A 19,781-nucleotide genomic window follows, 5' to 3' on the forward strand; every position below is an offset into this window, starting at 1 on the left:
CATGAAGGAAGAAAAGATATCTATCCAAGAAGCCCAATGAACCCCACACAGGATAGACTCCAAGAGAAAGTCACCAAGACATATCATAATCAAGCTCTCCAAAACCAAAGACAAAGAAAGAATCTTGGGAGCAGCTCAGAAAAAACAAAATGTCACCTACAACTGACAACAAATAAAACTAAGTTCGGATTACTCAGCAGAAACCATGCAGGCAAGAAGGCAATGAGATAACATATATAAAACACTGAAGGAAAAGAACTTCCAACCAAGAATTCTATATCCAGCCAAATTGTTCCTTAAATATGAGGGTGAAATCAAGACATTCTCAGGTAAACAGAAACTAAGGGAATTTGTGAAAACCAGACCAACCCTACAAGAAATGCTAAAGGGAATCCTTCCACTAGAGAACCACAAATTAAAATCAGGATACTTGACACCACTACTTAGAAACAAAACCAGAAATAGATGTTTAAAATAATCCCATACAACAAAGTACAGAAAGAAATAAGGGAGTCACTCTGCAAAAAAACACCAGCAACAAAGCAAGTGGAATAAGAGCTCTAATTATAAAACTTCCATATGGAGAGGAAGATGGGACAATGATTTTTATAGAACAGACTGTTCCAAACCTAAGGACATAAGAATTTACTTCAGGGAAACCACACACAAAAAAATTAACTATCCCCCTCAGCAAACCCAGAAAGAAGGAAAACATATGGGCTTGGTAAGCACAAATGAACAATAATGAAAAGAGAAGAAACACTTGATAACAAAATGAGCTCAGCATAGAAGAATATTTGAAACTAGGAAAACATCAACAACACAACAACAACAAAATAAAAAAAACACAATAAAATGACAGTAATAAATTCATACCTATCACTGATTACACTCAATGTGAATGGATTAAATGCATCAGTCAAGAGAAAGAGAGTGGGTAATTGGATAAAAAAAAGAAGACCCATCAATATGCTGCCAACAAGAGCACCACATGAGGCACAAACAAAAACAAATTGAAAAATTAAGGGGTGGAAAAAATTATACTAAACTAATGGTAACAAATTGTGGATGACATTGAGAAGAATGGGAATTCCAGAACACTTGATTGTGCTCATGAGGAACCTGTACATTGACCAGGAGGCTATTGTTCTAACAGACAAGGGGACACTGTATGGTTTAAAATCAAGAAGGGAGTGTGTCAGGGTTGTATCTTTCATGATACTTATTCAATCTGTATGCTGAGCAAATAATCTGAGAAACTGGATTATATGAAGAAGAACATGGCATCAAGTTTGGAGGAAGAATCACTAACTACCTGCAATATTCTGGCAACCCAACTTTGCTTGCTGAAAGTGAGGATGACTTGAGGCACTTATTGATGAAGATTGAAGAATACAGTCTGCAGTATGGATTACATCTCAATATAAAGAAAATGAAAATCCTCACAATTAGACCTATAAGCAGCATCACAATAAGTGGAGATAAGATTGAGGTTCTCAAAGACTTCACATTGTTTGGTTCTGTAATCGACACCAATGGAAGCAGCAGTCAGGACATTAGATGATGAATAGCACTGGGCAAGTTGGCTGCAAGAGACCTCTTTTAAGTGCTGAGGAGCAAGGATGTCTCTTTGAGAACTAAGGTGCACCTGACACAAGCCATGATATTTTCAATCACCTCATATGCATGTGAAAGCTGGACAATGAATAAGGAAGACCGAAGAAAAGCTGATGCTTTTATGGTACTGGTGAGGAATGCTGAAAGTACTGTGGACTGCTAAAAGAACTAACAGATCTGTCCTGGAGGAAGTGCAGCCAGAATGCTTCTTGGAAGTGAGAATGGCCAGGCTTCGTCTCAGCTACTTTGGTCATAGGGAGCTCTAGTGGCATAGTGCCTAAGGTATTTGACTGCTAACCAGAAGGCTGGTGGTTCAAACCAGCCACTCCTCAGAAGGAAGATGGGGCAATCTATTTCCATAGTGATACTACCTCAGAAACCCAAGGAGGGGTTGTTATGAGTTGGGTCTGACTCAATGGCAGTGAGTTTGGTTTGGTTTGGTTTGACTCTGGTCATGTTGTCAGAAGACATCATTCCCTGGAGAAGGATGTCATGCTTGGCAAGGTGGAGGGTGGACCAAAGAGGGGAAGGCCCTCAATGAGATGGACTGACATCTTGGCTGTGACAATGGGCTCAAGTATAGCAAAGATCATGGAGCTGGCACGGGACTAGGCAGTGTTTTGTTCTGCTGTGCATAGGTTCACTATGATTTGGACATGACTTGATGGCACCTAACAACAACAACAACAATGGTAACCAAAAAAGGCAGGAGTGACAATATTAATTTCTGATAAAATAAACTTCAAGGTGAAAAACAGCACAAGGGACAAAGAAGAGTGAACAGGATTATACTCTGGACCAAGGATTCACCTGAGGCTAATCTTGCACATATACCAGTGATACAAAATACCCACAATTTTTACAGAAACAACAGAAGACAGACATAGAGTAATCCCTCACAGACAGCCAGACACTGTGGGAGAGAGATCCAACGGATTTACTGACTCAGAACCATAGTACAGGGGGACACCAGACTCAATTGACACAACAAAATACATAAAAATATTGTTCCACAACCTACTTTGGTGAGTAGCTACTGGGGTCTTAAAAGCTTTTGAGCAGCCATCTAAGATGCAGCTAATGGTCTCCTATCATCTGAAGTGAAGAAGACTGAAAAAAGACCAGGGGCATCTGGAAGCAATCAGTCTTAAGACATGATGGACCTTGAGACCAGAAGAAGTAGTGCCTGGCTACTAATGCTAACCACTCAGGAAAGGATCAAAATTGGAGATCCTGGATAGAGTGGGAGGGAAAACATGGAACAAAATCCAAAAACACAATAATGACCAGAATTACTGGCCGGATGGAGTCTGGTGAGTCCCCCATTACTGTGGCCCTGGGATACACTTTGGGTCTGGAACAAAAACAAAAAAAGGACATTATATAATGCTGAAAGGATCAGTTGACCAAGAAAACATCACCATAACTAATATATATGTACCCAATGAAAGTGCTCCAAAATAAGAAAAGCAAATATTAACTGAATTGAAAGGAAAAATAGACAGATGTATAATAGTAGTAGGAGACTTCAACACATCACTTTCAAGGAGGGACAGAACAACTAGAAAAAACTCAGCAAAGATACAGAAGAACTCAACAACACAATTAACCAACTTGACCTCAGAGACATATACAGAGCACTTCACCCAACAAAAGAATAATACACATTTTCTCCAGTGCACATGGATCATTCTCCAGAATAGATCGAATGGTAGGACATAAAACAAGCCTCAAAAAAATTGAAAACATTGCAATACTACAAAGCATCTTCTGGGACCATAATGCTATGAAATTAGAAATTAATAATAGGAAGATAAAGAAAAAAACATCAAATATGTTGAAAGTGAGTGATATACTGTTCAGAAACTACTGGATAACTGCAAAAATGGCAAGGAGGCCACATGTTCTGACCTCCTCTAATCCCACAAGAGGAAGGCAGAATCACCATCAATAGCACAAGGCCTATTCCTACAAGGCCAGACATGCTGCCTCCCTCCAGCCCTTTCACCAACCGTTCCTCCCAAAGCACCCACCATCCCTCTCCTGGATTTGATAATTCACTGCAGTGGCCACACAGAGCTCACAAATTATGGGGTTTATTAGGAAAGCACCACAGGCTACAATTCAAGTTCAGGAAAAATGCTCAGTCTCTCTCCCAGCCCACCATCCCTCAGCCAGCAGTCTCTCACAGTCTTTTTCCCAGCAGTGCTGGTCCCTCAGTGTCTCACACAGCGATGCATGTCTCTTGCACCTCTTTCCCAGCAATGCGTGTCTCAGGAGCCCGTGTCTCTTTCAGCAGCACATATTCCTCAACCAGCAATCAGAGAGAGAGTTCTGCCTCGAGGAGACCTCCTTTTGAGCCTGGCAGAGTGGCCAAACTAGCCAATCATAGCATCAGAACTCTAAGCACCTGAGAGAGAGTGCGCACTTCCCAGAACATTGTTTTGTGCCACGCCCAGCAGAAATACTCCAGGTGGACAACTTCAGCAATCAGGAGCTCCTCAGTTGCTTATAGAAAATCCCACCTTGGAGTTTACAAAGACTTATGGGTAGAAAAGCCACACTAAGTAATTTACTACACCGCAGTAACAGAAGAAATAAAGTGTGAAATTAAAAAAAAAAAAAAAAAATTCCTAGAAATAAATAAGAATGAAGCTATATCTTTCCAAAACCTATGAAATACAGCAAAAGCAGTACTCAGTGGTCTATTTATAGCAATAAATGCACACATCAAAAAGGAGGAAAGAATCAAAATCAACACTCTCACTCAACTCCAACAATTAGAAAAAAGCAATAAAAGAAACCTATAGTATCCAGAAGTAAGGAAATAAAATAGATCAGCGCAGAAATAAAACAGAAAACAAGCAAACAAACAAAAGAAATAGAGAAAATCAACAAAACAAGAAGTTGGTTCTTCAAAAATATTAACAAAATTGACAAACCACTGGCAAATCTAGCAAAGGAAAAGAAAGAGAAGATGCAAATAACATGAATAATAAACAAAAAAAGTGACATCACAACAGAACCAACTGAAGTATAAAAGATATTGACAGAATTTTGTGAAAGAACTGTACTCTAACAGATTCGAGGACCTAGAAGAGATAGACAAATTTCTAGAAACACAAGACCTACCTAAACTACCCCAGTCAGAGACAGAATGCTTGAACAGACCCATAACAAAGGAAGAAATTGAGCAGATCATAAAATAAAACTTCCCACAAGAAAATGTCCTGGCACTGATGGCTTCACTGGAGAATTTTATGAAACATTCAGGGAGGAGTTGACACCCATACTATCCAAGCTATTCTGGAACATAGAAAAAGACAGAATACTCCCAAACTGATTGTATGAAGCAACCATACACTAATACCAAAAACAGGGAAAGACAACACTAAAAAGAAAAACTACAGACCAATATCCCTCATGAATATAGATGCAAAAATATTTAACAAAATCCTAGCCAACAGAATCCAACAACATATAAAAAAAATAATAATACATCATAACCAAGTGGGATTCATACCAGGTATGCAAGGATGGTTCAACATCAGAAAAGCAATCAAATGTAATCCACCATATAAGCAAAATAAAAGAACCATAGGATTATATCAGTTGGCACAGAAAAGGCATTCGATAAAATCCAACACCCTTTCCTGTTCAGAACCCTTAGCAAAATAGAGATAGAAGGGAAATTCCTCAACATAATAAGGGGCATATATGCAAATTCAACAGCCAACATTATTGTTAATGGAGAAAAACTCAAAGCATTTCCCTTGTGAACAGGAACTGGGCAAGGATGCCGTCTATCATCACATCTATTTAACATTGTATTGGAAGTCCCAGCCAGGGCAGTAAGGCAAGAAAAAGAAATAAAAGGCATTCAAATGGGCGTAATGGAAGTAAACTATCTCTACTTGAAGATTACATGATCTTATACTTAGAAAAGCCAAGAGACTCAGAATAAGAGACTTCCTTTAAAATGGCAGAATAGGTAGACAAGCTACACAGACCCTCTTCAACAAAGAAAAGAGAAACTAACTGACAGAGATACAGAAGATAATTTTGGAGCCCTGAGCTTTGAAAGGAAGTATACAGAAGTGGGTTCAACACCAACTAATAGAAAAACCTGAGTGAAAACAGTGAGTCAGAGATGGTAGGAGCAGCGGACTGTCAGCTACTCTCATGGGAGCAACAGCCTGAATATTTCCAAGTGGTGTTGGGATCTGAGAATTGACCTAAAGATCAGCCCTGGTCACCAAGGGCTGCAGGGACTTCTGCGGTGGTGGCCTACGACTAGGAAGGGAAACAGCAAGGAAAGAGACAAAGTGAGCTGTGGACGTTCGGCTATCTGAAGGCTGCAACCATTTTGATTGTTTACAAGCAGTGGCCATTTTGGATATTTAAAGTGACTGAGGACACAGCCAATTTGAATGTTTATAAGAGGTGGCCATTTTGGATTTTAAAGTGAGAGCATTCTCATTGGGATTCCAGGGACCTAAGAATAGGCTCCATTTGCCAAGGATAGCAGAGACATATGGAGGCTTACAATGGGAAAGGAGACAGGTGGTAAGTGTATAAGTGCTGCAAACTAGCAAATAGAGGAGCACAGTACCCTACTTACTTAGATAAAATCCAAAGAAAACAAAAATCATGGGCAAGTCACTCCAACATACAATCACCAATTAAATATAAACACAAAAACGTCACAATGCCTCAGAGACAACAGAGCATCACAGTCCACACAAAGAAGCATGATAAAGCAGGAGAAACAAAGGACCAGGATACAAACTCAAAACATATCCATGAGGAAGAAGCAGCATTGGAACTCCCTCATAAGGAATTCAAAAGAATTATATTTAGGTACATTCAACAGATTGAGAGACAGATCAAGGAAAACACTGACAAAATAGAGGAAAACACAGAGAAAACCCCATAACAATATCAAAGACAATGTAATAACAAAATGGCAAAATAAATGAAAAATTAGAAATGATACAAAATCTACAGATAGAAATCCAGAATTTCAAAATACTAAATTTTGAATTTCCAGAATGCAAAATACTAAATTTTCAGAAATAGATAACACATTGAATGGGCAAAGGAGTAGAAAAAGGAAGACAGAATTAGTGAGATTAAAGAAAATACCTCAATACTTCTTTGGAAAGGGGTCAATCAGAAAAAAAGATCAAAACAAAATGAAAAAGCCTAAGGTTCATGTGGGATACATCAAAATGAAAAACCTACGTGCAATCCGAATTCCAGAACAAGGAGAGACAAATAAAACTACACAGAAAATTGTCAAAGACTTGTTGGAAGAGAATTTCCCTAGTGTGGTGAAAGATGACAATATATCCATTCAAGAAGTCCAAGGGGCTGGGCGGGCTGCCCTGAGGAAGCAGGGAGGGGAGATCTGGGCAGGCAAGCAGAGGGGCTACAAAGCCGTACTTCTGCACTGCCCCCAACTGCGCTCGAAAGAGCGTGCAGTCCGACCTAGCTTTCTTCAGGTTCCTGCGGGATCCTGCCAGACGCCAGAAGTGGGTGGAGAATTGTAGGAGAGACGACTTAGAAGATAAAACACCTGATTAGCTTAATAAACATTATCGAATATGTGTCAAACACTTTGAGACCTCTATGATCTGTAGAACTGGTCCTTATAGGACAGTTCTTCGAGATAATGCTATTCCAACAATATTTGATCTTACCAGTCATCTGAACAATCCACATAGTAGACACAGAAAACGAATAAAAGAATTGAGTGAAGATGAAATCAGGACACTGAAACAGAAATAAATTGACAAAACTTCTGAACAGGAACAAAAACATAAACAAACAACAGCAATGTGCAGAACCTCAATGCAGAAGAAGCAGATGAAGAACAGGATGAAGACATTTTACCTTTAACCCTTGAAGAGAAGGAAAACAAAGAATCCTAGTCTCTATTTGAAATTTTGATTCTTATGGGTAAGCAAAACATACCTCTGGATGGACATGAGGCTGATGAAATCCCAGAAGGTCTCTTTACTCCTGATAACTTTCAAGCTTTGCTGGAGTGCCGGATCAGTTCTGGTGAAGAGATTCTGAGAAAGCGCTTTGAGATAACAGCAGTTAATACACTGTTCTGTTCAAAAACACAGCAGAAACAGATGCTGGAGATCTGTGAGAGCTGCATTCGGGAAGAAACTCTCAGGGAAGGGAGAGACTCACACTTCTTTTCCATTATCACTGATAATGTGGTGGACATAGCAGTGGAAGAGGACCTGCCTGTATTGGTGGGGTTTGTCGATGAGTCTCATAACCTGAGAGAGGAATCTGTGGGCTTCCTACCTTATGAAGCTGATGCAGAAATCTTGGCTGTGAAATTTCACACAATAACTGAGAAATGAGGACTAAACATGGAGTATTCTCGTGGCCAGGCATACATTGTGTCCAGTGGATTTTCTTCCAAGATGAAAGTTGTTGCTTCTAGACTTTTAGAGAAATATCCTCAAGCCATCTACACACTCTGCTCTTCCTGTGCCTTAAATATGTGGTTGGCAAAATCAGTACCTGTTATGGGAGTTTCTGTTACATTGGGAATGATTGAGGAAGTTTATTCTTTTTTCCGTTGATCACCACAACTGCTTTTAGAACTTGACAATGTAATTTCTGTCCTTTTTCAGAAAAACGAAGAAAGGGGTAATGAACCAAAGGAAATCTGCCATTCTCAGTGGACAGGCAGGCATCATGCTTTTGAGATTTTAGTGGACCTCCTACAAGCACTGATTTTATGTTTATATGGTATAAATGATGACACAAATATTAGATGGAATAACTGTATAGCTGGCCAATCATTTGCACTCTGTAGTGCAGTAACAGATCTTGATTTCATCATTACCATTGTTGTTCTTAAAAATATTCTATCTATTATAAGCTGCCATCTAGATGCAACAATGGATCTTTCCTCATCCAGAGCAAAGAAGAATGAAGAAAACCAAAATTCATGGAAACAATTAGGCCCAGTGACTGGTACATCATCTGATCTGCAGCCTATATGACTATGAGACCAGAAGAACTAGATGGTGTTCAGCTACCACTGTCATCCACTGGGAAGGGGATCTATGTGGGAGATCCTTGATAGAGAGAACAATGTGGAACAAAACTCAAAATCATTTGGAGAAAAAAAAGGGGGGGGGGACCAGGTTGCTGGTCCTATAGAGCCTGGTGGAACCACTGAGACTATGGTCCCTAACTGCCCTTCAGGTCTGGAATTGAATCCACGCCTATGGTTTCCAGCCAAACAAAAGACAGGCATATGAGTTGAACATTTACCTGAGGTAGATACACTCCTTGGAGAGAACAATCATGGGAGAAAGAAGGACTGCTTATGCACAGGGAGACAGCTCAGGGGGCAGGAGTGCATGGAGGGATGGACAATGGGAAGAGGTAACTATGGCGAGGAAGTGGAAGGGGAGCTGTTGCATTGTGGTAAACTGTGTCCAATGTCATGACACAAAGTGTATGTGAACTGCTGTAAGGAAAGTGAATTTGCTCTGTAAATCTTCACCCAAATAAAAATTAAAAAAAAAAAAAAGTTCTATCTCTTACAAGAGGCTTGGGAAACATCTCCAGGGTCAAACCTCTGATGTCTTCTTTGCAGCCAGTAGCTTTACTGCAGTGCTTCATTCACTAAATGAAATGATGGAAAATATTGAAATTTATCATGAATTTTGGTTTGAGGAGGCCACAAATTTGGCAACCAAACTTGACATTCAAATGAAACTCCCTAGGAAATTCCGCAGAGCTCAGCAAGGTAACCTGGATTCTCAGCTAACCTCTGAGAGTTACTATAAAGAAACCCTAAGTGTCCCAACAGTGGAGCACGTTATTCAGGAACTTAAAGATATATTCTCAGAACAGCACCTCAAGGCTCTTAAATGCTTATCTCTGGTACCCTCTGTCATGAGACAGCTGAAATTCAATATGTCAGAGGAACACCATGCTGACATTTACAGAAGTGACTTACCCAGTCCTGACACACTGTCAACCGAGCTTCATTGTTAGAGAATTAAGTGGAAACACAGAGGAAAAGATATAGAGCTTCCATCCACCATTTATGAAGCCCTCCTTCTACCTGACATCAAGTTCTTTCCCAATATTTATGCATTACTGAAGGTCTTGAGTATACTTCCTGTGATGAAAGTTGAGAATGAAAGCTATGAAAATGGATGAAAGTGTCTCAAAGCATACCTAAAGAACACTTTGACAGACCAAGTTCAAGTAATTTGGCTTTACTTAACATAAATTTTGATATAAAACATGATCTGGATTTAATGGTGGATACATATATCAAACTCTCTACAACCAAGTCAGAGCTTCCTACAGGTAATTCAGAAACTGTTGAAAACACCTAAGAGACTGTTTTAAAATGAGTTTTTTCTTACATTTGATATTTGGAGGAAAATTTGTAAGGTGTATATAGGCCACTCAATCACTGAATATCTTTACATATGGACCTCTGATTGAATAGATTTGCCATTGTTAATCCACCTATGTGAATGGTCCTTCTTTGAACTCTCATGCTTTGAAGATGTATCCATTCTTCCAGAAGATAGCAGTGAAAGTACCATGTTTTGTTTCTATGTGATCTTTGTTGTGACACTTGCATTGTTTTAGTTAAGACATTTTAGACATAACATTATCACTGTAGATCCAATGATCAGATATTGAGCTATAGTTCTTTTAAGAAATAAATTTTGAGGAGGTATGGGAGGAAGGAATACATTTTATAAAATATTACAATGAATCTCAAGACTAATATTTGACTAGTGGGAGTTTAAAATATGTTAAAATTCTGAAATGGACAGATAAGGAAATTACCAGAGTGAGACAACCTGTGAGCTCACCAAATGGATTTCAATGTAGATTCTGTTTTTAACAAATGAACTTAAAAGAATGAGTTACAGTTCAAGTTTGAAGAGTTTACCATTGTTGTTCCACATCTGGTTGCTGCTGTTTACATTCTTTGTTGAACTTATACCTTCATAAACTGCTTGGCAGGTATATGGTGAACATTTTCTGTTTCATGGTCAAGACAGGATCAGAGGCCATGGACACTAACAACTGACACATGTTTTCTTCTATCTTTTACCATGACTGTATCTACTGCCTCGTCTTGATTTATAAGCAAAACATGGAAAACCTGGTTTATCTAGGAATAACATAGAAAATATTAGTTATTTTTGGTGAAGAAAATCAATTTTGTATAGTTTATTTCAATCTAAATAAAATGTGAATTTTGTTTAAAAAAAAAAGAAGTCCAATGAACCTCAAACAGGATAGACCCCAAAAGAAAATCACCAAGACATATCATCATCAAACTTATCAAAACCAAAGACAAAGAAAGAATCCTAAAAGCAGCATGGGAAAAACTAAAAGTTACCTACAAGGGGCAACCAATAAGATTAAGCTCAGATTTCTCAGCAGAAACCATACAGGCAAGAAGAAAATGGAGTGGTATATACAAAACTCTGAAAGAGAAAAATTTCAAACCAAGAGTTATCTCCTCCTCCTCCCCACTGCCTTCAAGTCAGGTCTGACTCATAGAGACCCCTCCTTGGGTTTCTAAGGCAATATCACTATGGAAGTAGATTGCCCAACCTTTCCTCCAGGGAGTGGCTGGTGGGTTTGAACCACCAGCCTTCTGGTTAGCTGTCAAATACCTTAGGCACTATGCCACCAGAGCTCCCAACCAATAATTATATGTCCAGCAAAATTGTCCCTCAAATATGATGGTGAAATTAGGACATTTCCAGATAAGCAGAAATTAAAGGAATTTGTTAAAACCAGACCAACCTTACAAGAGGTGCTAAAGAGAGTCCTTTGGACAGAGAACCAACAACAGCAAGCAACAACCAATCATTAACACACATGATGACATATCCCAGAAGCCAATCCAGTTATGGAAGTATCCAAAGCAAATATGCTTACAAGATTGTAAATAGGGAACTAGAGACATCAATTGACAAATGAGGACAACTACAAACCAAAAAGAGGAAAAAAATTTGTGTAGTTACAGAACTTCTAAATGGTAGGAAAGCCGAGACAACTGCAAGATAGGACAGACTGTTCTAAACTTGGGAAGAAAATTATAAATCACAGAGTAACCTCAAAGAAAAATGATAAACCTTCACAGCAAATAAAAAGGAGGACCAGCACAAATATTTAGCAAATACTAAAACAATAGCAATGAAGGAAGTGATAATATGATTCATAAACAAATGAGCTCAGCACAAAAAATTATATGGAACAAAGAAATCAGGAGCACCATGAAAAAGCACATAAAAAATGACAGCAAGTAATTCATATTTGTCTATAATTACACATCTGACAAATGACTTATCTCTAAAATTTATAGAAAACTCCAACACCTCAAAAACAAAAAGATTAACAATCCAATTAAAGATAAGAAGACATGAATAGACATTTCAGAGGATATTCAGGCAGCCAACAAATACATGAAGAAATGATCACGATAATTAGCCACCAGAGAGATGCAAATCAAAACAGCAGTGAGATATCACTTCACCCCAGCACTAATGACAAATTTCAACAAGATAGAAAGTAGCAAATGTTGGCAAGGATGTGGAGAGATTGGGACCCTCCTACACTGCTGGTGGGACAGTCAAAAGATACAAGCACTGTGGAAAACAGTATGGAAATTCCTTAAAAAGCTGAAATTAAAAATACCATTTGACCCAGCAATCCCATTACTATGTATATATCCTAAAGGAGTGAGAGGCAGGAGAAGAAGAGATATATGCACACCCATATTCATTGCAACACTATTTACAATAGCAAAAAGATGGAAACAACCTACGTGCCCATCAACAGAAGAACAGATAACCAAACTATGAAACATACACACAATGGAATACTATGCAACATTAAAGAATAATCTGCAAAACACTGTATAACATGGATGAACTTGGAGGACATTATGCTGAGTGAAATAAGTCAATTGCAGAAGGACAAATACAGTATTAATTTATTATTGTAAAAAGTCAAGGAGAGGTTTATATATGGAAGGAATTTTCTTTGTTGGTTACCAGGGTAGGGAGACGAGGGGAGTGAAAACTGCAAAAAAAAAAAAAGCATTGACTCGTGTCACTTTAGTTTTGTGTATTTCACTGTACATAAATTATATTTCAATAAAATGTATTTTAAAATAAAATAATAATAATGACAATGAAAACCCAAGAGAATCAGCAAAAAACTTACTGGAACTAATAGAGAGGTTCAGAAAAGTAGCAAGATACAAGGTCAACATACAAAAATCATTCGGATTCCTCTACATCAACAAAGAGGCTCTGAAAAAGAAATAAGGAAAGCAATACCATTTACAATAGCTACCAAAAAGATAAAATATTTAGGAATAAATCTTACCAGAGACCCAAAAGACCTATACAAAGAAAACTACAAAACACTACTACAGGAAACTATAAACCAAAAAACCAAACCCACTGCCATTGAATCAATTCTACTCATAGTGACCCCCTTTGGGTTTCTGAGGCAGTAAATCTTTACTGAAGTACATTGCCCAGTCTTACTTCCATGGAGTAATTGAGTTTGAACCACCAACCTTCTGGCTAACAGTCAGATGCCTTAGGTACTGTGCTACCAGAGCTCCTCCAAGAAACTACAAGGGATCTACATAAATGGAAGAACGTGCCTTGTTCATGGATAGGAAGACTGAATATTGTGAAAATGTCAATTTTACCCAAAGCAATCTACACATTCAACACAGTCCTGATCCAGATAGCATCAACATTTTTTAAGGATATGGAAAAACCAATTATTAATTTCATATGGAAAGGAGAGAGACTTCAGATGAGCAAAGCCCTGCTGAAGAAGAAAAACGAAGTGGGAGGTCTCACATTCCAGGATCTCAAAACCTACTATACAGCCACAGTAGTTAAAACAGCATGGTATTGGTACAATGATAGACAGATAGACCACTGGAACAGAATAAAAAACCCAGAAATAGACCCACCCACCTATGGACAGCTTATCTTTGATAAAGGACCATAACTCATTAAACGGGGAAGAGAGAACCTCTTTAACAGATTTGTTGTTGTTGTTGTTGTTATGTGCCATCGAGTCGGACCCGACTCACAGCGACCTCTCCTTGGGTTTCTGAGGCAATATCACTACGGAAGTAGATTGCCCAACCTTCCTTCCAAGGAGTGGCTGGTGGATATCCACTTGCAGAAAAATGAAACAAGACCCATATTTCACCCCATACACAAAAATAAACTCAAGTTGGATCAAAGACTTAAACGTAAAACTCAAAACTATAAAGCTCATCAAAGATAAAATAGGGGCAAATCTAGGGGCCCTAATTTATGGCATTAGTAGACTATCAAGCATAACCCAAAATGCACAGGCTATGGAAAAGAAGCTAGGTGACTGGGACCTTTTAAAAATTATATCCTATGCACATCAAAAGACTTATCCAAAAGGGTAAAAAGAGAACCTACAGACTGGAAAAAAGTATTTGGTTATGACATATGTGACAAAGGACTTATATCCAAAATTTATAGAAAACTTCAACACCTCAAATCCAATTCAAAGATGGGCAAGGGACATGAACAGACACTTCACTAAAGATTATATACTGGCAGCCAACAAACACATGAGGAAATGCTCACAATCATTAAAGAGATGCAAATCAAAACAACAATGAGATATCATCTTACCCCAGCAATAATAGCAAAGTTCAACAAGAGAGAAAACAACACATGCTGGTGAGGTTGTGGAGAGGTTAGAACTCTCATACACTGCTGGTGAGACTGCAAAATGGTACAACCATTGTGAAAAATGGTATGGTGTTTCCTTAAAAAACTGAAAATAGAAATACCATTTGATCCAGCAATTCCATTACTAGAAATATATCAAAGATGTGAGAGACAGGACACGAACAGACATATGCACACCCATGTTTATCGCAGCACAATTCACTGTAGCAAAGAGATGGAAACAATCTAAATGCCCATCAAGAGATGAATGGATAACCAAATTATGGTACATTCAGACAATGGAATACTTAGATACATTAAAGAATAATGAAGAATACGTTAATCATCTTACAACATGGATGAATTTGGAGAACATTATGCTGAGTGAAATAAGTCAATGGCAGAAGGACAAATATTATCTAAGCCCATTATTGTAAAAAGTCAAGGAAGGGTTTACTCAGAGAAGGGAATTCACTTTGCAGGTTTCTGGGGATAGGAGAGAAAATCTTGGACTAGTTGGGGTCACATGTTGATTTGGGTAAGGGGAGGAATGGTATGGAAAGAGTCTGTAACCAGCATAATGACATTGGGGAAAGGAAGGACACTGAAACGTGCACATAAGATATAGACAATAGAGGCAAAATCTACTATATGCACACTACTGCAATACAACTAACACCAAACATTGAGCTACAGATAAATGCATAGACAACTGAGAAGATCAGGGTGGGGATCGGCAAACAGGAATGTACCCTAGACCAAGGATAGATTTGTTGCTTGTTTTTATGTGCTGTCGAGTCAGACCTGACTCATAACAACCCCTCCTTGAGTTTCTGAGGCAGTATCACTACAGTAGATTGTTCAACCTTCCTTCCGAGGAGTGGCTGGTGAGTTTGAACCACCAGCCTTCTGATTAGCAGTCAAGTGCCTTAGGCACTATGCTACCAGAGCTCCCAGGATAGATTTAGCTGAAGATAATCTTACATAGATACTTAAAAAGAAAAAAAACACTCACTGCTGTCAAGTCAAATCCAACTCATAGTGACACCCTCTTGAGTTTCTGAGGTGGTATCTCTATAAGTAGATTGCTCAGTCTTCCTTCTGAGGAGTGGTTGGTGGGTTTGAACAACCAGCCTCTGGTTAACAGCCAAATACCTTGGGCACCACGCTGCCAGAGCTAGTGACGCAAAATTATCCATACTTATTACAGAAGCAACAGAACTCAGAGTTGGAGTAACCTCTCAAAGACAACCAAACACCTTGAGAGAGTGAATCACCAGGCCTGCAGACTTGGTACCATAGTATTGGGAGACACCAAGCTCAATTGGCACAACAAAGTACATAAAACTCTTGTTCCACAACCTGCTTTGGTAAGAAGCAACTGGAGCCTTAAAAGCTTTCAAGCGGCCATCTAAGATTCGAGGATTGGTTTCCTCTCATGTGAAGCAAAGAAGAGGGAAGAAAATCAAAGCCATTTGGAAACAATTAGCCCAAGGATATGATAGACCTCGAGACCAGAAGAACTAGATGGTGACTGGCTACCAATGTCAACCACTCGAAAAGAGATCAAAACTGGAGATCATGGATAGAGTGGGAGGGAAAATGTGGAACGAAATTCAAAAACACAAAAATGACCAGTATTACTGGTTGGATAGAGTCTGGTGGAACCCCCAAGACTATGGCCCCAGAATACCCTTCAGGCCTAGGATTAGACTCACTTTCAAGGCTTGGCCTTCAGTCCAACAGTAGAAAGACTTAGACACAGAACACCCACCCCAGGACAATGCACCCACCTACTCTAGGAAGATACATCCCTTAGAGTAATTGGCCATGCGGCACCAGAGGGGCAGCCTTCACATGGAGAGAAAGGTGGACAGACAGGAATGCATAATTAAGGGCACAGGAGGAGGTGGTCACAGGGATGGGAGGGGAGGAGAGTGTGTCATGGTTGGAGATGGTAATTGGGGCATGAAATCAAATGTACACAAACTGTTGAATGTAAAACAAATTTTGCTCTGTAAATTTGCATCCAAAGCAAAGTAAAAAAACAAAGTTACAGAAATAGAGCCTGGCCTTACTGCAGCCTGAGCACCCTGAGCACAGGACACAGCTAATCCATGCCTGAACTCAACCCACTGAAACTGAAAGATAATAAATATTTGCTGTTTAAAACTGGAAAAAAAAAAAAAAAAAATGAGTTCAACTATAAAACAAACTGTGGAGACCAAGGAATACACTGACATTGTTCACAACATGCTTACACATTGCAGAAGACCAATTAGAAGACTTTACATATACAGTAATTACAAAATGCAAACTAAAACATTTCTCAATAATCAGGTGAGTAGAGGCTAGAGGCTGTGTCCCTTCCTGGTCAGAATGGAAAAAGGGCCCTCATGCACCTATCAGTGGAAAGAAAATTGGCACAAAATTTGGAAAGCAGTTTGGCAGTACCTATGGAATTAAAATTATGTGACAACTAGTAAGCCCTACAGTAGCCTGTGTGTAACACTAAAGCCTCAGAATAACTCAGGGTCCACTGAGAGAGGAATAGCTAATAAGAACAGTAATCTGGTGAGAAGGTGTACATTTACTGACCTGGAAAAAATGTTCTACTTCCACTTTCACATGGCTGTTTTCCTTCTGTGTGTCTCTGTCTCTGAGTCTCTTCTCCCCGTTTTTAAGGACAATAATCATATCGGATTAGGGCCCACTCTGCTCATATATGACCACATGTTAATTTACCTAATTATTTCTGCAAAGACCCTGTTTCCAAACAAATTCATATTCTCAGGTACTTGGTTAGGACTTGAACATATCTTGGGGGACATGATTCAAATCATAGCATGGTTATTACATATTATAAAATGAAAAAAAAGCAAGTAGCCAATCTGTATATAGAGCATGATATTATTGTTTGCTGGACAAAAAGGTATGTATGTGTTCATGTGAATGTGTGCATGTGTGTGAGTTTGCACATGTGTGCCCATGCCTATGAGTGTGCATGTGTATGTATGCTTGTATGCAAGTGTGTATATGTGCAAATGTGCATACATGTATATATTTTCCAAAGTGTCTGCGATGAATGTCTCTATGAGTATGTGTTTGTGCATATGTTTGTATGCATCTGTTTTTATAAGGCTAGGAAGAAGTCAGGAATAATCATGATATAATAACAATTGACAATGTTGAGCTCTACTCTTTGCCAGGCACTGACCTAAGCACTTGACATATATTTAATCCTCACAACAATCCAATGAATTGGGTTACTATTGTTATCTCCATGTCACAGATCAGAAAATTGAGGCAGGGAGAGGTGAAGTAGCCTTTCCAAGGTCCCATGTCTAGCCAACAGCAAAGTTGACTTCTGCACCCTGATACCCTGTTTTTCAGAATTCATGATCATAACTACTCTGTTCTTCTACATTGCTCAAAATATAAAAATGGGAGGTTATGATTATAAATTTTAAATGGTAGGACCACGGATATTTTTTTAACATTCTTTTTTTGTATTTTTATATTTAAAGTTATTACTTTTAAAAACATGAAAGAAATTGCAGCTTTTCCTTAAAGCAAAGACAGCTCTGTGGGATTTCTCCTCCTCCTCGTGAAATGATGTAAATGATCTCAATGGTGAAACACCATGTAATGGCACAGGGTTATGCAATTGGTGGTATACATTTCACATCAATTACAATGCACCTGGAGCCAATGTTGAATCTCAGGTGCCAGAGCTGTCAGACATGGTTTAAAAAAAAATAAAAGGAATATACCCAGCCCACACTCTGACTTTACAACCTATAATTAATTAGTGGAAAGAAAGAGAGATCTGTCTGACTTCATGACTTCAATTTTCCACCTGGAATGTAATGTTCTAAGTATGCCATTTAATTTCTTCTCTTCCCTACCTTTTCAGCTCTCTTTCTGTAACATTTAGGCTTTTTGATTTCTATTTTCAGTTTTGCTTCTAGAATGGGAATGCAAATATCCCCTGTAGAATTCACCTGCTACACCTTGAATGTGGAAGTACACACACAGGGTTCATAGAGAGAGAGGTTCTGTCTCTCCTACAGCTACACCAATTAATAATGTGTGAAGTTAAATTTGCAACATTTTCCCAACCAGTCTTTAATCTCAAGTTGTTTGTTTATTTAATTAATTTAAACAGTCTCAAGTTTTATCTATCACATTGAAGAAATGTGTATATTTTTTCCTAGGGACCCCAGCTTCTTTCTTAGGGAAAGACAAAAAGGCCTCGGGCTCCCTCAGACTGGACCTATGTCTTGTACACACCTTCCTATTCTGGGCCCCTGGCATCTTTCTTGCCACCAGTGAAGTTTTTAAAAAATATTTGTTGATTGGAATTCAAACACACTTTCTTTAACCAATCAATGATTCTTATTTCTGGCTGCACCAACAATAACTTGGGGAGTTTTTTAAAAACACCATTGCTGGAGTTCAAAATGGAATCGAGCCAGTGAGCAGCATGCTTTATCCCTCTGGCATCGAAGGTCTTGGAAAACTAGCCACAACAGTTTAAATTAGGAATTTCAGTGCTCTGAACAGCTCACAGATTCAGAGTACATCAAACACGGAAGAGCAGAATTAGAGGAAAAGCACAGGGAGATTATTTAGGAAAGAGCTACTGGAGGAGGACGGACGGGCACCTGAGAGAGGCATTGGAAACTCTTCTGGAGCAGTCACTGTATGCAGGGGTAGGGTGCCCGCCTGAGATCCCCGACCCAAGAGGGAGGATGCCTTATAATAGCATACTAGCGACCACTCTAATATTCCAGGGGGAAGTGGCAGAGACCTGCCTCCAGCAGCTCATCTTGATTTCTTGGAGGTAATTTGGGTCTCCTGGGTGCTGGCTGTGGCACGGACACCTCTGCTGAGATTCAGAGGAAAACTTGCTATTGCGACAGGAAGGGTAACTCCCTCCACTCCCAGCGGGTCACAGAGTAGACTGGGGTCAGACTGGGAGACATCGTGCTTTTCTTTGTCACAGAGATCGGGACTGCAGGTCACTAGCAGGTACTCCTTTGAGCCACAGCTGAAACTGCATGCATCTTTGGTGCTACAGCTGGGCAGTATCACAGACAAACTCCAGAGCAGACCATTAGCAATCTGGCGGGATTACATCAGCACTGTGGGCAGACAGAACAGGGAGAAGGAAGAAATCACACTCCAGGGATTTTTGCCATGGAGTCGTTCTTTAGCGCTGTAGGGCCAAGGAGGCGGGATCTCTGAGTGTGCCTAAAATTAGCGGAAATTTGCAACACTCTAACAATAAGAATCTTTCCTGAGGTTGAGCTGCAGTCTTGCAAATAAATACGTCATCAAAAATAGCCTGCTCAAAGCCCTAGAAACCGACCCTAGCAACACCAAGCT

The 19,781-nt window shown here is 39.2% G+C and overlaps 1 pseudogene; it reads left to right on the forward strand.

Moving 5' to 3' along the window:
- The window catches only part of LOC103203976, a 43,226-nt pseudogene extending 33,219 nt beyond the window's left edge, over positions 1-10,007 (forward strand).
- Positions 10,008-19,781: the final 9,774 nt, after the last annotated feature.

This window comes from Orycteropus afer, unplaced genomic scaffold (genome assembly GCF_000298275.1).
Source record: "Orycteropus afer afer isolate SDZICR_OR568_19922 unplaced genomic scaffold, OryAfe1.0 scaffold00236, whole genome shotgun sequence".
Classification (NCBI taxonomy): domain Eukaryota; kingdom Metazoa; phylum Chordata; class Mammalia; order Tubulidentata; family Orycteropodidae; genus Orycteropus; species Orycteropus afer.